At 46.3% G+C, this 25,737-nt stretch overlaps 1 long non-coding RNA gene across 1 annotated transcript; it reads right to left on the bottom strand.

Moving 5' to 3' along the window:
- Window positions 1–25,298, bottom strand: LOC144123141 (uncharacterized). Its single transcript, XR_013313020.1, has 3 exons — window positions 25,231–25,298; window positions 24,554–24,655; window positions 1–39 (listed from the first exon to the last, which is right to left on the bottom strand). It is a non-coding gene; the product is annotated as an uncharacterized LOC144123141 (long non-coding RNA).
- Between the last annotated feature and the right edge of the window lie 439 nt (window positions 25,299–25,737).

Raw genomic sequence — 25,737 nt, 5'->3', positions numbered from 1 at the left:
TCTTTAGGTTCAGCAGGACAATCTGTACTTCCTCTTGCCCTGAAAATATAAACATAAATTAGCGATACGCTTGAACATTAACAAAGAATCTCTGGCGCATTATTCCACCAACGAGTGTTTGTGTGTTTTATTTATCGCCAATACAACTGCCTTCATCACAGCGGCTAGTTCTTACTAAGTGAAACCATCGCAAGGAATTTGTCGTCACGAGTGTTGAGGCCAATCATTGTAAAATCCACATCCTTGAAAACGAAATTAAGCACCCTCTCTTGTATAAAAAAGAAAGCTTAAAGGAGAATATTACGATAGTGGCGAAGACTTCTCGCCTGTAGTCGGTAACGCTCGAAAACAGCTACTTTCTTATGCGAGCGAGATTAAAAACAGAAAAACTCATGTTGCGTTTTCAAAACTTTGCACATAGGACCAAAACGTTACTCATTAGACAAGGCATCGCAAACTCTCACATAAACACAATAGCAACCATTCAATCAGAAACGTTCCGTACAGCACACCAAACAAACAATGCAACGCACACTTTCCGTGCCAGCGATTTTACTAATATCCGTTGTTTCATAAGATAACGAGGCATCGTTTCTAATCTGGCCTTATAATGTTCCAGGAACTTACTAATCTTGACGAAAAGATGCTTGAACACTTATATCTCTCACAGCAAAATTCTCTGATTTTCTAAATTTACCTGTTTTTCGCAACGACCGCAAAGATAAGACGAGAGGAGTACTTAATGAATGCAGAGAGGAACTAACAACACAGCCATCAATCTCTCGTCAGAGATCGAAATATTATGATTCTTATTAGCTTGTTCACCACAGTAAGTTCTCTTCGGCGTTTCCTCTAAACCTCCTCAACAAGCCGAGATTTTGCCCGTAAGTTTCATGACATACTAGATGAAATGAAAACAAAGCATCCTAATGAGGCATTTTACCCTTTGGTGACTTTAGTTTTCCTAGTATCGATTGGCAGAGTCTAACCACTTCGCCTAACAGTAATGCTAATCAGTTACTTGATCTTTGCCTTCACATATAATTCCATCACATATCATTCAGGTATCAATGATTGCAAAGTAATACATGCATGCTTCGCCATTAAACCGTTTTCCCGCATAACCAATGAAAAGACTATTCCAATATGCGATAAAGAAAACTATGTTGCTATTAACAACGAAAATCGCTTTTTTGTTCCCATATTTCATTCTAATAATCGTCAAAGAACGATTCACGATAACTGGTGTTTATACAAATGGAAACGTTGTGAGTTAGTTAGCAAATTTATTTCCAAAACATTGTCCCAAATAGCCTGCCAATCTATTGTTCACCATTTGTTGAAAACCTCTGGAAAACAAAAAGAAGCATTTCTTTCCATTAAGCGAGATTGTACCTAAGTCAGAACACATAAAAAAAGTGTTACGTGGCTGAAAAAAGAGTACTGAAAAAAATTGGTGAAACCAAACGACCCTAGTTCATTGTGGTTTGCCTTAAATTCTGGCCGCTAACCGTCGAGAGTTTTGGCAAGTCATTAACCAGCAATAGACCCGTACCATCTCAAATTTGCAACAGGCGCGTAAAAATGCACCAGGTGAACCCATTTCTGACATGGACTTTAAAATAAAATAAATGAAACATTATCATCCGTGTTTGCTAAGGAAGTTGACCCCTCACTGCCTTCAGAACCGACATCTATTCAACATCATATTCCTTCCGTAATATCCTTCTCAACAGGACACCTACCATTAGTATAAAACATGAAACCTTCATCTACTGCCTGCATCTAAAATAGCAATCCTAAAATACTAAAAAATCACAAAGGAAATATCTGTGTCTTCTTTGTGGCTGTTGCTCGCCTAGGCACTCCTTACAGGTCAACTGCCCAGCGATTGGAAACATAGGAAGGTGGTTCCACCCCACAAATCAGGAAACAAAAACTCGCCTTTAAATTTCCGTGCCATTTCTTTAATCAGCGTACCCTGAAAAATCATAAAGCATGTCATCTAAAGCCATATCATGGCATTTCTTGATTCTAAAAAAATGTTTTCTTCCATTACAGCATTTATTTCTTAGGAGCTACTCCTATGAGACCCGACTGGCCACTTTTTTACACGATCTTTACATGAACCTTGATGCTAATAACCAGACCAACGTCATATTTTTAAATTTGCCTATAGCCTTCGACCAGGTACCCCATAACGCTTACTACTTAAACTTTCCCGAATAATTTTGCATCCCAAAATTTCGAGGATTGAAGGGTTCCTAACTCACCACTCCCAGTGTGTTTCGGTTAACAACAAGAAATCCAATTGCCTCCCATTAACTTTGGACCGTCCCTCAAGCACTTGTACACGGCCCGCTACTTTTTCTATTATACACTAATGACTAGCCGACAAATGCAACCTATGTGAAGAAGACGGACACTAGCCCAGCCGCATTGTCACCGCTCCGAGCGATACACTGTTCAGCCTGACCGACGGCAGACCACCACTGCTGCCCCGGTGCTTCCGTCGTCCTCAGCGTCACCAAATAAATCTCTCATACATTTGGTGGAGGTTCGGTTTGCCGTCCTTGTACGGCCTGGAACCCCGCAGCCGCACGTTACCAACCCACGGTATGCCCGCAAACGCCAACCATAAAGCCCTGCAATTTGGCCCGGTGGTCCTATGTTCCCGTTCCCTCTGCCAGCGGGACCCGACTCTTTTCTGCGGGCCTGACGACTGGATTGAGTGACAAATTGTGACAGCGTTGTGCGTGTGTGTGTGTTATGCCGTTTTCCCCTTCTCACTTCCTCCTTTTAGTTCACTAATTCGTCTTCCCCAGTGCAGGGTAGCCAACCGGAACCCCTTTCTGGTTAACATCCCTGCCTTTCCCTCCTCCTCTTTGCTATCTATCTATCTATCGACTTCCACGATACAGAAGACTGCCTTACAGTGTACGACCGGGTGAGCGAGTATAACGATTGGGGTGACGCCACCATGCAAGTTGAACAATTATATCTCATATTTGACCGCGGTTGAGATATTCTGGTATCGGTTATCGCTACCACGAAGGTGACCTCTCCACGTGGGCTACCTTCAAGAGGAACCTCTTCGAAGTGTTCGGCCCTCCTGCTGTCCGAAAGCTGGATGCCGAGCAACGCTTGCACGAACGATCGCAGCATTCGGGCAAGGTGTTTACCACCTATATCGAAGATGTGGTCAACATGTGCTCGCTAGTGAACGCCCAGATGTCCGAAGCTGACAAAATAAACATATTTTGAAAGGAACCGAGGAAAACGCATTTCAAAAGCTGCTCTCCAGAGATCTTCGCGCCGTTTCAGAAGTTTCCAGTCCCTGCCAGAGCTACGACGAGCTGCGCAAGGAGAGGCTCCTCACTTGCCAGACCACCGCGCCTGTCGAGTCGCTTGCCGGCCGGTCAGCTGCACCTGACCATTCGGCATTATCGCAACAGCTCAAAGTCTTCTTACGTAAGAAATTTGTTCGTCAACCCTCCCCTCTGCCACCCCGCTGCGGCCGCCTCCATACATGGCGTCCGACCTTTGCCATGCCGTCACCGAACGTGTGGCTGAAGCCCCTCCGCCGGTCCAGGCGGCTGCAAGGCCGAGGCCACGTAGCTACTGCTCGAGTTACGCTACGCCTCAAGAGCCTGTGCCTCAGGTCCCTCAAGCGACGAGACCTTTTTTCGACCGCTACTAGCAATCACAAATCCCTAGCGCACTGGTGACAGTAACCCTATGTGTTATTCTTCAGGCTTGTCTGGTCAGGGGGGCCCGATTTCGTTTCGTCGTGTGCCAGTATCCCCAATACTACTCCGAGTTGCCGGCTACTGGCCTCCTCAAACATAATACTCAACGACAGCCAAGCCTCCCCATAGTCGTCGTCCTCTTTAACCTGAACGCTCCGCTTTTTCCGAGCAGGGCTCACCTTCACTGCGTCGCCGATCCCTCTCACCCATGCAGCTGCGCCCCACTCTTCCTCAAGGGGAATACTAAATGCTGCAGTTCCTGATGCGAGTAATGCGCGGGCAGCGAAATGTCAAAACGCTCATTTCTCTCCCGACAATCCTATAGAAGTTTTATCTTATCTAAGCCGACCACCACTACTTCACCCTTGCTCCAGTTGTCCTCAGCGTCACCTAATAAACACCTCACACCTCTAACATGCGCTTGTTTGCTGACGGTTGTGTTATTTATCGCCGCATTACTGCCCCCACCCCTCTTATCAATCATCACTTCAAAGGGACCTTAATGCGGTTTTGAACTGGCATCACCATTGGCTAACGGAATTTAATCCCAATAAATGTAAGCTCTTATGCTTCCACCGTCGTTGCAATCTTAGCATCTCTTTCTACATAATCTCTAACATTCCCATAGAACCGGTTAAGTCATATAAGTATTTAGGAGTGACACTTTCTAGTTATCTGCCCTGTAGCTTGCGTTCCACTAACACGATATCATCAGCCAACTGAACAATAGGATTCTGAAAAAGTCTTCTGTACCACGCTCCTCAGCATTCCATTAGCCTATAAGTCAATTGTGAGGTCCAAATTAGAATTCGCACTCCTCATTTGGAATCCTCATCAAGCTCACCTTATTAATGCCCCAGAATTCGTTCAAAATCCGCGCTGCCAGGTTCATTAATGCATCGTATTCTTGCGACGTCAGCATTTCCGCCTTAAAAACAGCATTCTGTTTTTCGCCTTTATCACTCCGTCGTCGCGCTTTCAGTCTATCTTTATACCACAAAATATTTAACAGCCCCATACGCGCTGCACGTTATACTGTTCCCCAGCCCACATACCGCCCCTCAACAGCCATTAGCTTCATGTCGCCCGTCCGCTCTCATGCACCTTCACTCTGTCTAATTCATTTTTCCTCCAACAGCTGCAAAGTGGAATCGCCTTCGAAATGATATTCAAGTTGTAGTTGTAATCACCTGTTCATCGAAGTTCTTTGAATGTGTAAAAAATATGTTCTGTCTCAACAATGTAACCCAACACTTCCCACCTCTAATGTAATACATCATCCCTGGGGCCTATAAATTAAAGAAATGAACTGAAAAGTGTGAATGGTCTGGACTCACGACCAAGAGAAGGAAGCAAAATTTTTGTTTTCCGTGCCGCCGCTGTGGCACGCTATGCTGAGCGAAGAGAGCAAATGAGATAGATTAATGGACGCTCCTTTAGGAGAGCAAAATCTTAAGCTACTGACAATTGAAAATTTTTATAACTTGTATAGTTTAATTATTCTAGTGTATGCAGCTTCCAGGTGAAGCATGTGGGAACTGTTTTGTCGAATACAGCCGCCCAAGCTCTCTAAGCGTCAACACAGCTTGCGACGAAGGGTGGTAACCTTATGAACATGTCATCTACGGCGGTTGTACCTTTCCACCACATAGAACCCTGCTGGAAAGAAGAAAAGCGACATTAGCGAAGGTAAAGCACACAGATCTTTGTTTGGAAGCTGCTGAGAACGGACTGAAGAGTGTGGATAAATCCAGCTGATATGTAAACTAGCACCCTGAACAACGTCATACCGTTCTTTCTAGCCCTTCTTTGTTGATTGCATTGTCATGGGTTAAACCGGCGCTTATACTGCAATATTTTATGGCGTCCGAAAAACGTGCATTGTTTTACCTGGAAAAATCATAAATAGGAAACATTGAACCACGTCGAATCATGGTAAAATATTTCGGTCTTTAAGCTAATCCACACGGCTGGAATATTAGAATCTTGGTGCTGCAGAGAGATGCGTCACCTAGTCTTGAGAATGTAAGCTCTAGGCTGTTGCGGACAAGGTTGTATAAAAATTTTATGGGATTGAACGCGTTCTCTACCCCTATCGCGAATCTTCCATAGAAAAGTAAATTTGGTCATGCGTGAGCAGGGTCTCCTTCGACCGGCTTTGCCGCAAAGGAGCCAAGCGAACTCAAACTACCACCGCACATGGTGAACGCAAACTCTTCCATGTTAAACATGAAAACTCATAGAGCAAATTCGCAGACCCGCGGTGGCGGGACGCGGTTTGCATAAGCACAGATAGGCGAGCATATTTCACGCCAGGTAGGTGGCGGAAGGGTGTCGTCGGTGCGCGGCTTGCGGGTTTTTAGAAACATTGGATTGCTATTGTTACACTCGGCCAACCTGACAGTATTGTTACGCTCGGCCGACCTGAAGAAGCACATCAGTTCGATTCACTGTCGCACTGATCGCTATCTGATAGCATCCTGAAATGCTTCATTTTGGCACGCGCGGGCACCCGTAATGTAGTCCGGCCACTTTGAACCTTTTTGTATGCGAAAGGATGAAATGCGATAGCTGTCGGATGGTTATTCGTCCGTCAAATTAAACGGCTGCTTGAACTTATGCTGCGTGTTCGTGGATTGTTCTGCATGCAGTGGTGGCAGGAGCAGTACGACTATGCCTCCGGCCTTGTAGAGAGCTGCGTCAACGCAGTGGGCGTCATGCTGTTTCTTGTTTTTAACTGCGCTTTCCGAATGTTGCCCTTTGCCGCGTCGCGCAACTGCATCGAATCGCAGCAGTCTGGTTCCGGTTGAAGCCCGTCGAGACTCCTCTGAGAAATGTTTGGCGCATGACCGTAGAGCTACTGACGTTCACTAGTATTTCAGGAAGGTGCCAATTCGGTCTCATTGGTTGCTGTTCTGAGCAGTAGTCGGGATGGCCAGAATTATCACACGATTACAATCTCAACCTATCACTCGAATTGCATATACTCGTTTGAGATCAAGGTGTGCTGAATCCCATTTTCCCCGCAGTAGTTCCGGAAGACTGTGGATGTGAAGCTAGTGGCGCGGGGCGGCACTACCATTCTTGGCAGATGAAGTCTGTTCACAATTCGTTGAGTTGCCAGAAAACGTACTTGGGTTCAGGTGTCCAACGATATATGAGACAGATACAGTGACATTTCTTTTCCCCAAAAACCAATTAATATTATTACTTGTAGTATTACGCCGCTTGTTCATTGTAAAGAGCCCCAGGTTGTCTACGCGGACGATCTCGAAGAGCATTCGACCAACTGTGATGAAGTTGAGGGAGCCGTGCTGCTTCTCATTCACTACTTGTGGTAATGCATTCAGTTCATGACTTTATGAACTCGTTACTCTCGGCGCGCATTTTCAGAAATCAGTGGTTGCAACCTTCCAAATCGTGCCTCTTTTTCAGGATTAGTTTCGGATCGATTTAAGTACAATATACGGTGCTGTATTGCTGTCTCAAATGCTAAATCTATCGTGCTACCTGTGGCTTTCTACTCTTGGCTGCTGGTGAGGTACGTCACCGTACTGCAGTCGGTGACGATTGTAAACTTCACTTCGAGAAGTAAGTGTTGTCGTCTGCCGACAGACCAGACGACACCCACGAGCTCAAGCCTGATCGAGTGGCAGCTTTCCTCAGCAGAAGTGCGCGGTCCAACAGATGAAGGAATAGACGAGATGGCAGCCGCCCTCTCCGTCTTATGGAGTAAGATTGCTGCAAGACCTTGCTGACTCGCGTCGGTATGGAGCTCAGGTTCAGCCGTGTTCTCATATAAAGTTCAAGCAACTTTCATTTCAGTGTCTGGGAGGATTGATTATCTTTTTCTGTCCACTTGAACTCAGTTCCGCTTTTCTGAAGTTTATGCAATGGGGTCGTAATCAAGGACTAACATTTCAAAATGGTTCGAATGAAACCGGTGAGGTCAAGGACTCGGTTTATCTCTGCAGTGTTTCTTGGCTCAGTGAACTCGTTTATCCACTCAAGTTTCTTTTCCCAGGAGAGACTATGCCCGCCGTCACAACCAGACATTCTCAGGTACTCGACTCTTTCAGCAGAGAACACGAATTTCGTTAGGCACAGCAATCGCTCGCTTTCTATATAGCCTTCAGAACGTCCTCAACGTTGATCACAAGGTCTGACAATTTTTTCCAGCAAAGATAATGTCATCCAGATAGCAAACAAAACAGATCTTGAGATCAAGGGGCTCAGAGCCTTCGTTATCAACCTCTCGTAGACTGGCGGGTCATTTTCGAGTCCAAACACCGTACACATTGGTTCATATGCCCGACAGGAGTGGTAAAGGCTGCCGTCCAGCAGGTGAGCCGTCCTGGAGTGATGTCTGAAATTACCGGTCCGCGATATAGAGCACCGTGATCAGCTTGTTTCCAGAGAGGTTATTGAAGAGGTCATCACTGCCTGGCAGAAGAAGCTTTTCTTTCGCAGTTTAGAAGTTTACGCGGCGGTTCTCAAAAAGAATCCGGTGGTCTTCAAATCTTTTTTTTTGCGCGAGGAGGAAAGGGCTGCCGTTTTGCGATGTGCTCTAAAAAGTTAGCCTGCATGGCTTCAGTCCGTCAGTTATTTTCTTCAGCTAGCCGCCGCAATGGCTCAGTATTTATGGTGCTCGGCTGCTGACCTGAAAGACGCAAGATTGGTCCCGGCAGCAGCGGTAGAATTTGGATGGATGCAAAATTCAAGAGACCCGTGTACTGTGTGAATAAAGTGCACGTTAAAGCGACCAAGGTGTTAGAAATTTCTGCAACCCTTCTCTACAGCGTCCCTCATAGACTGAGTCGCATCGGGACGTCCAACTCCCATGAACCATAAAGGCTATCTCATCAGCACTATTCGCTCATAATAGCAGCAGATGTTCCTTTCTGTTATATCAGTGCAACGAAGGTTTTCTATAAACAGCGCAAAACACTTCCTGTGCTTGTTTAACAATGCGCACAGTAGGTCTGTCTCTTAATCCGAAATGCAGGGTCCAGGCTTAACATCCTCAGCATTATTGGTCAAAAGGTGTTCGATTTTCCACTAGCAACTGGATGGTCCATATCAGCGCATGCAGCAGTTGAACTCGCATGTGCCTGCCCTGCTTTCGAACGCATTTTTTTACTGTAGCTGCACACAGTGACACTAGTTGCATCGCTGGTTGGAGTGATGACAACAGCGATACAAACTGCAACATGCGTTTAGAAATTTTAACCCTTCCTCGGCACTAAAACTACTTCCTCCTCCGATGTCAATTCGTCCACGGGCCTTAGTATTTCTTCCGTCTCTCGCTGTTCGAAGACCTGAGTGCTGCCTGCACGTCTCACAAAGTCCAGATTTCAGAGGTCAATGATGTTAGTGCCAATGATAAAGGTCGAGTCCAACAACTAAATCACCAAGAACGATGTAGAAGTGCACGACTGGAAGGTCAATGTCATCAATGCGGATGCTCAAGTGCAATTCCGTCAACACCGCGTATGAAGGTTCCGGGAGCTACCGCGAGCTCCTTGCCGAGACGCATGGCGTGGCTTAGCCTAATTAGGGTACCGGCATCTGTGCTCAAAAGCGCAACCAACGTTTCACTGTCAACAACGTCCTCTACACCTTTGTGGTGTCAGTGCACTTACAAGGAGCGTTACCGTTTTTTAATTGATGTGTCCCGGGCTTGATCACGCGCTCTACCCACCAAAATCACCTTTGGTGCAACGCAGAGTGCGCCTGGTCTTAGTGCACTGGCTAGTAATGTCTCCTGGCTCTTGACAATTAAAGATTCGGATCCTGCTCACAGATGTTTGGTTCTCTCGCGTACTACCGGTGCCCTGAAGTTCAACTCCGCGTGTTTTTCCGAGCTCCTGGTAAGATCGGCATTTCGGGGATTTTCCAATGTCTGTTTTTTTCGCTGTTTTTTTCGCTGTAGAAAACTGCCTCTGCCGGTTTTCAGCAAATTCCTGGTATGCCCTTAGGGCTTTATGTCGGTCATCAACGCTTGCAATGGTTTGGTCTCGCAGCGCAGAATTCGGAGATGGCATCGGCCTTTCTAAATGTGGTCTTAAGACTTGCTATAAACTTTTATAGACGCTACAGCCACCCTTTAGACTTTTCCTACGGTCTGTAAACGGTCTGGAAGGGAACTGTGGAAGCCCGCGGCTTTGTGGACACCATCCATCCTTTCGTTGACGGCTCGGCGCCGCGATGCGGCGGTTTCTCATTCTACCCACTTGGTTCAAGAAAAAAATGTACTTTTAAACTGTTTTCAATTGTGTTCATTCATATTTCAACTACTGTTGATTAGTTTGGGGCACCTGCGGCCGAACTGAAATGGAAAAATTGTTAGCGCTCCAACGTAAAGCGGTTCGATTATTGTTGCTCTCCAGAACCTACATCAGCGCAGGTGAACTAATGAAGCAGCTTGCTATACCACCTGTTACAATCTCCTACACTATCAGGTTATGCCTTCTTGTATACACAAAAATAATTCACAACTACAACATCTTCTATAATCAATACCTTAGCAGAGATACAAGTTACTTTTTTCGGAAAACCTCAGTTACAGTAGAGCGCCCTCGTACCAATTATAGAAAGGAAACTGTGGAATATCAAATCATTCTAATCTGTAATGCTCACCCTAAATTGATTGATATTGCAAATAGATGTAAAACAGCTCGCAAATTTAAGCGTGAATGATGGAATTTCATATTACTGTCTGCATGATTTTTGTAATGCGCGGTCTTGTGATCTTCTCTCGTTTTTCTTTTTACTTCATACTCTTACCCTGAACAGAGCAATCTTTTCACTGATTGCCCTTAAATTTACTAACCAACTTTTTTTTTACTTACCTTTTGCTTTTGCGCAGCACTGTTACATTATGTTTTTCATATGTACATTTTGACGCACTACAATATTCTGGATAATGTCGCTTGTTCATGTATAACTGTTGTTGTGGAGAGCGACTGCTGACGCGCCACTGTTGCTGCACCGTCGGTGCCCTCTGAGGCCAGGGCCTAGTCAGGAGGATGTGTTCCCTTCTTTCGCCCTGCCTGAAGGGCAAGAACTATGTATTACCTCAATAATAACCGTCGATGTGTCGGTAGGAAGCGGGCAAGGCGAGGCAGACGAACAGTGACACTGTCGAAGGCGCCATACGCCGGCCGCCCCCTCCCCCCCCCTATCCCACCTCCCTCGTCCTAACAAAGACTGTCTAGGTTTCAATGTTCATCACCCTCGTCCGAGACGGGTCCGGACGCTTGCGCCTGAGCGGGAGCAATTAAGCGTAGCCTATTGCCTGGTGCAGGCGTGACTAGCCGGCGCCGCGCTGAATCCGACGCGTAGGGACGCTGTAGGCCAACAGTTTTGTGGGAACGGGCCGGCTTCACGAAACGTAGCCGGACAAAAGAGGTGCTGCCACACGTTCAAAAGCAGCAACGACATCGTTGGCGTCACTTTCCGGACATTGGGGCACGCCTCTAAACAGTCGCAGTTTGTTACCCGGTGTGGTGGAGGCTCGGGTGAAATCGATAATTACCCTAACGCTGGGAACCGCCAGGGTCACGGTTTCCAGGAAGCCTGCGACACGTGAGGATGTTTTTGATGGTCTTTTCATGTTGTCTATTTTAGGGAGAGGTTTTTTAACGCTGAGAAACCAGAAGGTGTGCCATGCAGTTTGTTAACCATTCATGTTAACAGGTTGATATGGTTAGACTCTACCGAGAGTGGGCCGGGCCGTTCCGTCGTTAAAACCAGGGCCCGGATCCCTGAAAAATTGTTCTGGGCTAGGGTCAAATATAATGCATCTTCGGCGGTGCCGAGTAGGGGTCTCCCCTAGTGTTAGCCAGTTCCATCTTTGTTTGTTTAACCTTTTTTGCCGCTTTAAATTCTATCCTGTGAATCAACTTGTATGTAATGTATATTTGACACAAAATTTCAAGTCGCACTCCCATAGTAATTGCATCCTAATTTGTCGCAAACCCATCTCTGATGGAGCACGCCTGGTGCGAAGAAATCCTTCAGTCAGTAAAATCAACCAGCCACCTCTGGCGTCGGTCACCCCTTTTGCAAGGAAGATAAAAATATCAAGCGGACCAACAACTTTACTCGGTCTATAGACAAAATGTAGACTAAATTCTATAAAAGCAATAATTTTACTTTGTCGATTGATGGTTTATACTCTACCTATAGACTAAAGCCTGAACCACCTTACTATTCTCTTGTGTATATACAGTCTATAGACTATCCATAGCCCAAGTTCATAACAGCCTCAATTTTCTTTTTCTATAGATGATCTATAGACTATCTATCAAACGGAAGTCTAAAACCACTTTAAATTCCTTTCATCTATAGAGAGTCTATAGATTATCTATATGCTAACACTATAACAGTTGAAATTTATTTGTGTCTACAGACGGTTTATAGACTATCTACAAACTAAAGCCTACAACAGCCTTAATTTCCTTTTGTGTAAGGACAGTCTATCCATTACGTGCAGCCTAAGTTTGAGAGCCTTAACTTACCTTTGTTTACAGATGGTCTCTAGACTATCTATAGCCAAAGACTAAGACAACTTTAATTTTCTTTTGTCTATACACGGCTTATAGACTGCACATACAGACTAATGTTTATAGGAGCCTTATTTCCTTTTTTCTGTAGACGGTCTATTGGCTACCTGTAGACTAAAGCCTATAACAGCCTTAATCTTTCTTGGTCTATCCACAGTGTATTGACTATCCATAGATCAAAGTCCATATTAATAATAATAATTGGTTTTCGAGAAAGGAAATGGCGCAGTATCTGTCTCATATATCGTTGGACACCTGAACCGCGCCGTAAGGGAAGGGATAAAGGAGGGAGTGAAAGAAGGAAGAAAGAGGTGCCGTAGTGGAGGGCTCCGGAATAATTTCGACCACCTGGGGATATTTAACGTGCACTGACATCGCACAGCACACGGGAGCCTTAGAGTTTTTCCTCCATAAAAAAGCAGCCGCCGCGGTCGGGTTCGAACCCGGGAACTCGGGATCAGTAGTCGAGCGCCCTAACCACTGAGCCACCGCGGCGGGTCCATCCCTAACATCCCATCCATAACAATCCCAATTTCTTTTTGTGTGTAGACAGTCTACACAGTGTACAATTTTAATTTCTTTTTGCTCTTCATGCCAAGGGGAACCCTGTAGCGTGTGACTGCAACTATTGCCAGAGTCTTCCACCTCTTCGCTGTTTCGGGAATTAAAGACAATATTAGAAGAGGACAATGCCACTCCATCCTTATATTTTTTAGCCTTAAAAGCTCCTTTAACTTGCACTACGTCTAAAAAACAAGATCTTCCTTAAAGGAATCACTCGAGAAAATTCAATTCCTTCTTTGGATCGTCACTGCTCAACGAATTTATCTCAGGGATGTGCCCATTTCTAGGTACACTGTTATAGGAGTCCGAAATAGCATTGTCCTTTGCGCGATTAGCATCGACCATTTATAACTGCCGTTTGCATTCTCGTCGAAAAGTGCTGCGACGCAACAATCACCAAGAAAAACGATGCAGCGCGGAAGGAAGCGCCCACGTGCACCTAAATAAAACGAAAACGGCACTAAGGCCCGGCAGAGAGCGCGCGACCTTGTGTGTGCTGCTGGCTTTTCCACTCTTGCTCCTGACGCCGCGCCAAAGGAAACATGGCGGTGTGCGCCATCGAGTTCTTGAGGATGTCTAAGTTCCACTCAATGTCGACGGAGAGGGCGTAGCCTTGACCGCCCTGAGTGATGCCCTCTCCACTTCGCTCTCGCGCTGGGGGCTTCTCATCGTGAGAAGGCGCCAGGAAGTTCTCGAAAGCGGTTGGCGCGCATCACCAATGGTGTCGCTGCCCAGCACAAGAAGGAGAACATTGTGAAGTTGATGCTGCGTGTATGCGCGTCTGCCTTGGTGCGAAGAACTAACCGGCGCGGACGGCGCCTATGAATGAAGAGTTTTAAATACTGTATCTCAGCCCGGGCCGCCGTTTAAGCTTCTGAGAAGCTCTGAGAAGCGCACCCGCTCGACTCCCGGGACAACACCACTAGGCCAGCCACGGACCAGCGAGGCAGCGAGCGCCAACGTGCGGAACCGCACCGTCTTGTTCCACAGGTCGTCGAACTGTTGGAGTGCCCGGTACAAAAATTGGGTTTTGTTTGCTTTTATCTCTCCTGTGTTAGTGCACTTTAGGTACGAGGTTTTCTGCTGAATTGTAACCTCTTTCAAGTGTTACATAGCCCGAGTTGCATTGCACTGTAAATCACTTTTTATGTGCTCCTACGAGTGATTGTGAAATCCCCTGTATCGTCTCTTTGCTGTATAAACTTTGTTTTGTTTGTGAGCCTTATGCTCTGACCCATCCTCTGGCTTGCAGCCGGCGAAAGCTGGCTACCAAACGACCACCCCCATTGTCAATTGGTAGCAGGTTTCTGGCTGAGCTTGCCAGACTGAGTCGAGGTCATCTAATTTGTGACCGAGGCCTCTACTCCCATACGCTGCAAGGGTGTCTTGGGGTACACGTCTTAAAGTGCGCGGGAAGGTGATAGTCGCCTGTATCACTTTTCTAAACACAAACACACTAAAGTAGGAACTCTGTGATCATGAGAAACTCTTCGCAGAGTTTCTCACAATCTTAAAAAAGTTGCAAGCAGATACGGTGTTAACGTGCTCTTTTCCGCCCCAAGCAAGCTATAAAAAGTTTGCCCAATGATGGTTAGTAAGAAAAAGCCGACTTACACTATAAACCACCAACTCGTTTTCACCCGTTTTACTAATAAGGTAGTGTACAGCATTCCGCTCACTTGCAATATAGTGTACATTGGTAATACGGGACGGTGTTCTAATGAGAGAGCTAGGCAGCATTATAATCTGGTGAAAGAATGGAAAAGCGGTCATCTTGCAATCCACTGCCAGGATTGTAGGTGTAAACCCATATTTCGTAAAGATAAAATTTTTGAGCATGGAAGGGATCGGCTCGAAAGAGAGATTATTGAAGCATATCACATCAGAAAGCATGTGGTCAGTGTGTCAGCACGGCTTATTTGTCTCTTCTTGATAATGAAATGGCGTTTTTGGATCATTGCGGTTGTTTGCCACGAGGCGATAGTAGCGCTGTACTTAAGTTTTGGTATCCTCAATAAATTTCAGTTGGAAGTGCCGCATTCGTCCTGTCGTATATGTGTCTTTTTCGTCCCCGCTTTTTTGTGCTGCTTCGTGTTCTCAAGATGGATCAATACGAACTGGCCCAAACTTCGGTGCTTTCGTATCGACGACGCTGTCGACTGTCTGCAGAGAGCTGAGTTCTTTTCTTCATTGGAGCTGCTCTCTGGTTACTGACAGGTGCCGATAGCGGAGGCCGATCGCCCGAAAACCTCCTTCGTTACACCCGATGGGCTCTATGAATTTAAATTCATGCCATTTTTCCTCGGCAACGCTCCTGCCACTTTCGAGCGTATGATGGACAACCTCCTTCGTGGGCTCAAGTGGCACACCTGCCTTTGTTATCTGGACGACATTGTCATCTTTTCTTCAGATTTTCCATCCCATCTTCAACGCCTTGAGACTGTCCTCCACAGCCTGGCCGACGCTGGTCTCCGACTCAACCTGAAGAATTTCCGCTTCGGAGCTCGACAGCTAACCATATTTGGACACGTCGTCTCAAAGGATGGCGTTCTACCGGACCCGGCGAAACTGCGCTGTCGCGGAATTTCTGACACCAACTTCAATGAAAGAACTTCTCAGTTTTATCGGCCTTTGCTCCTACTTCCGGCGCTTCGTGCGCAATTTCGCTACTGTCATCGCCCCACTCACCAAGCTTATTTCCCACCCCGATTTGTCAGCCTGGCCGCAAGCCTGTGATGATGCCTTTACCACGCTACGCTGCCTACAGACCTCTCCGCCGATCCTTCGTCACTTCGACCCTGAGTCACCAACCAAAATCCACACCGATGCTAGCGGTGTCGGCCTCGAAGCCGTTCTCGCTCAGCGCAGGCCTGGCTTTACCGAATACGTCGTCGCTTACGCCAGCCGGACGCTCACAAAAGCTGAAGCGAATTATTACGCCACAGAGAAGGAGTGCTTAGCGATCCTTTTAGAAATTGCAAAATTTCGCCCTTACTTGTACGGGCGTCCTTTCGACGTTGTCACCGATCACCACGCACTCTGCTGGCTGTCGTCTTTGAAAGATCCCTCTGGCCGGCTGACGCGTTGCGATTTGCGTCTACAAGAGTACGACATTCGCGTTGTCTACCGATCCGGACGTAAGCATGCCGATACTGATGCTCTCTTCCGCTCCCCTTTGCCGCCGGATGCCACTTCTACTGTCTATGCCCTGGAACCTTCGTCGATCGAGATCACCGATATGGCTGCTGAGCAGCGTCTGGACCCGGGGACCGCTGCCCTTTTACATCTATTATTGAACCCATCGTCACGCCCTTCTCCTGCTAGCGCCCTCCGCCGTCAATCCCACCATTTTGTCATCAGAGATGACCTTCTTTACCACCGAAATTACCTGCCGGATGGACGCAAATGGCTGCTTGTCATCCCGACTTATATGCTTTCCGCCATTTCCTCTCACTTCCACGAGGACCCCCCGTGTGCCCACGCCGGCGTGTTGAAGACATTCACCCGCCTTCGCAGTCGGTACTACTGGCGCGGGATGTATCGTTACGTTCGCCGATACGTCCAGTCATGGCGCGAGTGTCAGTGCCGAAAACAACTACCTCGCCGCCCCGAAGCTCCTTTGCAGCCGCTGCCTTGCTCTGTCCGACCATTCGAGCGTGTTGGTATCGACCTGTGCTGTCCTCTTCCCACCGCATCAACCGGCAATCGCTGGATCATTGTTGCCGCTGATCACTTTACCCGCTACGCCAAAACGTCACCCTTACCTTCGGCTACAGCCCAGACGTTGCCTCCTTTATCCTTCGTCATATAATTCTCCGCCATGGTGCTCCAAACGAGTTGCTGAGTGATCGAGGCCGTGTCTTCCTCTCTGAAGTTGTGCGTACTCTTCTTCAGGAAAGCAAAATCGTTCACCGCACCACCTCCGCGTGTCATCCACCAACGAACGGTATGGTTGAACGCTTTAACCGCACCTTGGGCGACATGATGGCCATGTATGTTGCTTCGGACCATGACAACTGGAACCGCATTCTACCCTTCCTGACTTTTGCTTATAAAACTACTAAGCAATAAATCACCGGATTTTCTCTCTGCTTTCTTCTTTACGGCCGTGAGCATTCTTGCAGACTGGCCATCATTCTCCCGTACGGTCCTGATCCTTCTGTTTTTACAACCCTTTCTCAAGCAGCCAAATACGCCAAAGAATGTCGTCAACTTGCCCGTCCCTTCACGTCTGAAGCCAAGCAGCACCACAAAAGCATCCGTGACCCATCTGCTCTTGTTCCGCCTTACCCTACCGACTCCTTGGTCTTGCTGTGGGTCCCGTCTTCCAGTCCCGGCCTCTCCTCGAAGCTCCTAAGCCAGTATCAAGGGCCTTATTGCATCATCCAGGAAACGTCTCCTGTAAATTACCTCATCGAGCCCCTCCAACCTTCCCCGGATCAGTCACCGCGGGCGCGAAATTGACCGCGTCGATCGCCTTAAATTGTACTACGATCTCCACATCCTCGCCTCTTCATAAGTCGCCCGTCCGTATCCTCCCAGCCGCCAGGATGGCGCCTTTTCCCCGGTGGGTAGTTGTTGGACAGACCTGAGGCTTGGGAAGCGCGGGCGGCCGATGACAAAAGAAGATGACGACATAGTGTGGGTGTTGTTGAAGAAGACGACGACGCGCCTAACGCTAAAAAACGCTCCTGTGTCGTGGCGTACCGGGTTCCTGGTTTCTGAAGGACCTCTTGGTTGAAGGCCAGTTGACATCTTAAACTACCATGTATATGGTTCTTGCATTGGTTAATAGGGAGATACAGAGTACAACAAGGTTTTAGAATAACTTTTAAATATGGCAAAAAAGAAGAAAATTGATGACAAGATCGCACAAGCTCTAATTCGTTACAGTCAAGTCCAGGACGTTTTTATCTTCTTCAAAATATTCATAAAGAACACAATACCTGAAGTCCGGTTGTCTCTGGAATTGGAACGGTTATAGAAAACATCTTGAGTTATGTCGACAGCCTCATCAGGGATATCACTCCTATGCTAAAGACACCACGCATTGTTTATTAAAATTCTAGACATTCATTCCAGATGATTCTCATCTAGTGACCCTGTATGTAGCTTCACTCTACACCAACATACCGTATGCTAACGGCATCACAGCAGTCGTCTATACTTATGAGCGCTTAGAATCCAAACAGCCGGTCGACGACAACAAGCTTGCAGAGAAGTTAAACTGATACATGAGTTAACAAACTTTGAGTTTTATGGACAGCACTACGTGCAAACAAGTGGAGCGTCAATGGGAACAAAAATTGGACCATATTACGCGAATATATCCATGGCTGCGCTTAATATGGAATTCAACAACGGTTCTCCTTGTAAACCAATATTTTACGGAAGATTCATGGATAACATATTTATTGTCTGGAGACATGGTGACAAAAAACTGAGTAAGTTTATTTCCGACTTCAACAGCCCTCAACCTAACATAACGTTTTCTCCGTCACAAACACCTCGACAATGAATTTTCTTTATATTCAGGGGGCCATTACAGAAAACAAACGTGACACAACAGCTTACAGCAAACCCACAGACCGGCACCAGTGTTTTCACTACCAGGGCAATCACACTCGACGTTGTAAAACCTTCATCGCTTACAGTCAGTCCCTACGTTTCTGCAGGAATTGCTCTAAATAAGGCGACTTTGAATCAAGCTTCGAGCAACTTCATGGGGACCTATCACGGGAGAAACACCCATTATCAGTCATCCACGATTCAATCAAGAAAGCTTCAAATCATGAGCAGCGTGAACTCATAAATTGCAAAAAGCAGCCACACCCGGGCTATCGAGTCAATCTGGTCTTTACAGATTCGGCATCAATACCCACTGTTACAGTTCTTAAGAAGCACCACAACATCCTTCTACAGATTTAACGAATGAAAGAAGTTATCCCTGCTCCCCCACGTGTTGTGTATAGGCGTGCAAGGAACTTTCGTGACATGATAACATCCTCTACAATCGGCAAGTGTAGCTTCAGAGGATCCGAGCCATGCAACAAAACTAGGTGCAAAGTCTGTCCGATGATGACTACGAGTTGCAAAAGCAAAGCACCCACCTTATCATTTCAGGGAAAAGGTAACTTCTCATAGGACAGTGATAATGCTGTCTATCTACTGGAATGTGGCAGCTGTACAGCTCAGTACGTGGGAAAAACGTTATTCTGTTCAGAATTCGCATGAGAAACCGCCCACCACATGCGCGGACATAGCCAAATCTCCCCGCTTTCAAAACAAATCAACAGCCATTGGTATCCATAAGCTAACTTGGCAGATATTCTACTCCCATCGGGTTTCAAAACACATTATAACCGCAAGATCTGCGATTCGTACCTGACTCACCAATTTAACACAGTTTCGAGCCGCATCAACGAAACAGCAGGCCGGCTGTCATGTTTACACGCTTATTAGACTAACAAATAACTATCCGATACATGTAGGAAGTAGAGGCTTTCAGAACGGGCGGCAGAATGCATAGCAAGCATAGATTTTGACGTCCTTTATTCCTTTTTTCGATGTCACTAGTACTGTCACGCATTTACTGTTAGTGTTATTGTCTTAACCCCTTCTTTATTTGACCACAGCGCTGCCCAAGTGGTTGAGCATCCGCCTCGCATGCGGGACGTGCGGGGCTTGATCCCCAGTGCCGCCGGGTACCCACCGGTGACACAATGGGTGCAAGCTTTCCCATTTACTGATGATCGGCTTATCTGGGGTGAAATGCTTGAAAAATGGGTCATTGACCCCGCCTTAAGTAATCGAAACTACTTTATGCCATGACATTGTTTGGCCAGAGATGCCCTTGCGCCACAAAATTTTGTATTCATTGTCATCCCTTCCTTATTTTGATATTAAATTGTCACACACTGTATTATTTTGTCCCGCGTTTACGGTTAGTTTAGTTTTCCCCCTTTTTCGCCCCCGTTTTATTCTTATTTTTGCTGTTATGCCCCTCTTCCCTTCATGCACTGATGAACTGCCGCGCTATTCTGCGAAAGGTGACGCGCAGCGACCATTAAAGTTCCTTTTACCCTGAAGAGTCTTGCAGTTTCATTTGTCTTGCAGCTGCGGCACATTCCACTTGTGGCTCACTGCAATTTGTTTCTTGTGTTGGATTTGTTGTTCACCTTGTCTCTCTTTTTCTCTGTGTGCACGCGCGCGCGCGTGTGCGTGTGCGTGTGTGTAAGCGAACCTTGAGAGAGTTCACAGCATTCCCCTAGATTGGACAGCCGTCGCCGTAGCTCAGTTGGTAGTGCACCGGACGTGATATTTGTAGTTTGCGGGTTCAGATGCCACCGGCGGCATGGTTGTTTTTTCTGCTGCTTTGTAAGGAATTTTCATTAAGCAACATATTAATCAATTTATTATTCTCCCACTAATGAGCACTACAAATTAAAAAAAACAATCCCCTAGGCACCTTATTTTCGGTGACTGCTGGCTTCCTTCGTATGTTTGTCCCTTATCTTGTCGGCTAATACCTTAGCGAAGGACTCGGTTCAGGCAGTCTTCAAGCCATAGGCAGCATAAGAGGGCTCTCGCACAGTTCCTGCCCTCGCCGTTAGATGATGTTCCATGTCACACTCGTGGTAATACAGGGCGTGCTACGTCCGCCGCTATGGACGAGGGTGGAGCCGGTGAACACTCTCAAGATTCGCTTACACGCAATAACAACAAATACGCACGAGAGCAGCAGATTCGACAGCCGTCGCCGTAGCACAGTTGGTAGAGCACCGGACGCGATATTCAGAGGTCGAGGGTTCTGATCCCACCGGCGGCATGGTTGTTTTTTTCTGCTCATTTAAGAGGTTCTCTTTAATAGACAGATTAATCGAAGTATTGTTCTCCCACTAATGAGCACTACAAATTAAAAAACATTCCCCTTTGGACCTTGGTTCCGGTGACTGTTGGCTTCCTTCATATGTTTGTCACACGAATCCCATTTCCCGTGCGTGCGTGTGCGTCTGCGTGTGTGTGTGCGTGTGTAACGGAGTATCGGTAAGATGCTACCAGTACGGGGCAGAAACGTGCGTGGAGGCTAAAGAAGAGTTCAGATTAATAACAACGCAGCGAGGCATGGAAAGAAAAATGATAGGTGTAACGTTAAGAGACGAAGCGGGGAGAGTGAGTGAGCAAACAAACGGAGGGTAATGACATCCTAGTCGAAATCAAGAAGAAATGGGCTTGGGCAGGGCATGTAATGCGAGGGCAAAATAAGATCTGGTCCTTAAGGGTGACGGATTGGATTCCAAGAGAAAGTAAGCGTAGCACGGGGGGGGGGGGGGAAGAAGGTTAGGTGGACGGATGAGATTAAGGCGTTTGCAGGCAAAGGGTGCATGCTGCTGCCAAAGGACAGGGTTAATTGGAGAGACATGAGAGAGGCCTTTGCCCTGCAGTGGGTGCTGTAAGGCTGATAATGATGGTGATGATGTCATAATGGAGGGCTCACCAGTCGTGAGTTCGGATTCCACCGGCGGAATGGTTGTTTTTTTCTGCTGCTTGATAAGTTAGTTTTTAAGCAACAGATTAACGGAATTATGATTCTCCAATTGATTAGCACTGCAAATTAAAAAAGAAACATTCCCTCCTATGCACTATATATATAAATATATATACATATACATACATATATATATTAGCAGACAAGGCAAATGAAGTGAGGGGCTCGTTTGACAAACATATTAAGGAAGCCAACAGTCACCGAAACCAAGGTGAATAGGGGAATGTTTCTATTTTTTTACAATATCTAGTGCCAATCAATAATTTTTTAAAGAAAATTACTTATAAAGCAGCAGAAAAACAACCATGCCGTGGCATGTTTTTGTTGCGCTGTTGCAAAATGGACAGCAATACCTTATTGTTATACCGACGAGCTTAAGGGACGAAATCCTTCAAGCTTCACACGATGAACCGACTTCTGGACATTTGGGTGTAGCCCGCACGCTTGCAAGAATCAAAGAGAAGTATTACTGGCCCCGCCTTCAGTCGGACGTTGCACACTACGCCAGAACGTGCCGAGGCTGTCAGCGTCGCAAAGTGCCCTCAACAAAACCTGCTGGTTTCTTGAAGCCTATAGCACCACCATCGCAGCCTTTCAAGCAGATCGGGATGGACATGCTGGGCCCATTCCCTCTTTCTCATTCGGGAAACAAGTGGGTCATCGTGGCAACTGACTATCTGACCCGATACGCGGAAACATCAGCTCTGCCAAGTGCCACAGCCCTTGACGTAGCAAAATTTTTCATCCATCAGATCGTTTTGCGTCACGGTGCCCCGGAGACCCTAATCACCGACAGGGGTACAGCATTCATGGCTGACCTCTTACAGCAGATTTTACTCCACAGTCATACAGACCACCGAAGGACGACATCCTACCACCCTCAGACGAACGGTTTAACGGAACGCTTAAACAAAACGCTAGGTGACATGCTCTCCATGTATGTCGACGTTCAGCACAAAACTTGGGACGAAGTGCTCCCATACATCACCTTTCCATACAATACGGCCGTTTAGGAAACGACAAACATGCCACCGTTCCGTCTCGTTTACGGCCGCGACGTGACCACGATGCTAGACGCCATGTTACCGCATGTGGACGACATCGACCCGAATGCGGATCTTCACACCTTCCTGCACCTCGCTGAAGAGGCTCGTCAACTAGCCAGGGTGAGGATTCACTACCAACAATTGCGAGGTGCCCAACACTATAACCTCCGACGCCGTGATGCTCGGTACTCATCAGGAGACCGTGTGTGGGTCTGGTTTCCCATTCGCCAACGCGGACTTAGCGAAAAGCTCCTCTGCCGGTATTTTGGACCTTACAAAGTCATGAGGACACCTGGAGACCTGAACTATGAGGTCGTTCCTGACGGCTTTCAGAAGACTCGGCACTCCCAGCACCCTGAGGTGGTACACGTTGTCCGCCTCAAGCCTTACTACGAGCGGTAGCGCTAGAGCTGGACTTACGGCCGCACAACACGTGAACTTCCCTTGGTGAACTTTTTTTTTCAACACACCGGCTATGCATTGGGACGATGCTTTTTTTTTTCCGGGGGCCAGTGACACAGTGCATTCCGCATTTCCGCTTAGCGCTGACCTGAAGCACGCGCCGTCTCGAAGAAGAAGAAGGGGAAGTGTCCGCGATCTTAAGCTGTGGTGCAGACGTTCGTCGGATCCTGCGTTCCTGTGTTCAGTAATCACGGCATTCACGCATATATATATATATATATATATATATATATATATATATATATATATATATATATATATATATATATATATATATATATATATATATATATATATATATATATATATATATATATATATATATATATATATATATATATATATATATATATATTGGTCGGTGATAGTTAATATAATAAGCCGAGGAAGGTTGCACACAGAGAGCAATCTGGGTTTCACAAGCCGCACCTATGGCAGCAATGTGAGGGCGGTGGCTTATCGCTTAACCTCTTTACCACTGAGCCTGGAATTGTACAAGGACTCTCATGAATCTATCACTGCAAATTATAGAATGAACATGTCCGCGTATATGATCATTAATACATTATCGGTATCTGAATAGCTTCCATTCGCGAACAATCGATCCTAATACCGGAACAAAAGTGAAAACCCAATTTCCAGCGCACCTGATTTGCATTTCTCCTAAGCAAATCGGGTGTCAATTGTTAATTTACGTTTTTTTGTCCAGGAATCAATAAATGCTTCCTTTTCTCAGAATCTAAAGTGCGTGTTGAAAATGCCACTAACAAAAACTTACATTCTTTCTTATTGATGCGTGCATGAAATGAATTGTAGGAAATGTCAGCTTAATCTAGCGTGGCTCATAAACGGTGGTAGGCGCACACGGCTTTTCTGCACAGCAGTCTTCTTAATCAGCCACTTTTATTACATGTACATGTGCTCGGCATCTTTCGGTGCTTTTCGTGTGCACCGATCTGTGTGACCGGTGTAGTCTGTTGGGAGAAAAAAAGCTGGAGGCGATTTTTCTCGCGGACAAGAGGGCCTCAGTAAAAGCACATATCTGTCCTAAAGACAAATATAATAATGGAAACAGAAGGAAAATACGATAATTTTTGAGCTTCCGTCGAAAAGAGGGGACGAAACTTCGGTTATTTTTTCTGCTAGGCGACTTGGTTCATTTGGCTTTGGAACGCATGCAGCGTGACAGAAAATACGCCAGAAGATGAAAACTTCAGGAAACGTCACTCATTACGTCACAACAAGAGTGCTGTGTCCGGCGCATGTCATGCGCTCCGGTCTCACATTGGCGCAGTTTTAACTGAAAATAGTACCGCGCTTATCTCCTAGTGTGAGCTCAGTTCAAGTCTGCAACAGTGGGTAAATAAGCAGGGAAATTGCATGCTCAACCTTTCCCACAAAAGCCTAACATGAATCTAGTAATTAAGAAGTCAACCATGGAAACATCAATTTCATAAAGATTATGAAAAACTTCAGTTGCAAATAACTGCTTCCTTTCGTGTATATCCAGCCTCAAAGGAGTGGTGCATAACAAGTAAACTGTTTTTAAAAATCTTCTTAACACTCCTTAGTTTGTAGCGCAGCTCAAAAAGCTTCGAAAATAAAAAGGCTACTCACCACGGCAGAATAATGTGAAGGGAAAGTAGAAACAAAACGAAAGCCTGCCTATGAGCCAGCATATTGAATCTTGAGGACCGTCTGTAATTTCTTTCAATGTCACTGGAAAAAAAAAACATGCAGCAAAACCGATTCCTCCTAAATTACGGTAATCCGGAAGCAATACATGCATCTCTTCAGCCTTTATTGCGTTTCCTTAGAAAAGCCGCCAGAATTACTAGTGTCCACGCAGCTGGCCATTCGTATTAGTCGGCTGCTAATAAATAACATTTCTAGCTGCAATATATATGAGGCGATGGCGATGGTCTCGTAATGTTTTGCGGCGGATACTGATGATCCGATAGTTAATTCCGATCTTTAGAAGCGTGCTTGAGTGCTTCTTAGACTTCTGACGTTAGTGCTAGAATGCAACACGGCAGACACATCACGCGAAGCCATAAAGAAAAATGGTGGATGGGAAAGCTGACGAGTCACGTTTGAAATCTTCCACATGATACAGATGAAATCGTAGGGAAGAAGCGAACCGGGAGCATTCACATCAGCTGTAATTTATAACACGTGTACAATGCCCGAACCTCAGGGAACCTCACGTTGTAATTCAAGGTGCCATTTCTATTTCGCCTGCGACCTGCAAAAAAAATCCTGATTTGCGTTTAAAAAAAGAGTGAATACGTTACCCTTCACGACGGTTTCAGACCCACCTTGCAATGACCAAACGGACTTCCACGCAGTATTTATGCATGGCGAAGTGCGAAGGAGAAAACGATGACAATACGTGCGCTTTCGCACAGAACGGTTGCATAAGTTTTGTTTGCTGCCTACCCTCGCTGCTGCAATTATCACGTCTTGAAAAAAAAACCTCATGCATTACTAGGGCGAACAATTCTTTATTTTTCATGCTATGACGGCACCAATATATTTAGATGAGGGCGCACAAAAACGCTAAATAAAACATAAACTGCGGCCTGCAGCACTAGTTGCGCTGTGTATTTCTCCACGGGAACAGAGAACGCATTACTCAGGAGACAATTGCTAACACATACGTCTGGTTGACACATCCGAACATTACATAATCGCGGTGCAAGCAGCAAGATTCCTGCTTCCAGTTGCGTTAAGAATAGCGCGTGACAGCCGCCGCTGCGGCTCATTGTTTATGGCGCTCGGTTGTTGACACAAAAGACGCG

The sequence above is a fragment of the Amblyomma americanum genome, chromosome 3, assembly GCF_052857255.1.
Source record: "Amblyomma americanum isolate KBUSLIRL-KWMA chromosome 3, ASM5285725v1, whole genome shotgun sequence".
In the NCBI taxonomy this organism is placed as follows: Eukaryota; Metazoa; Arthropoda; class Arachnida; order Ixodida; family Ixodidae; genus Amblyomma; species Amblyomma americanum.
Note: the sequence above shows the minus strand (reverse complement) of the source record. Positions and strands in the feature narration are given on the sequence as shown.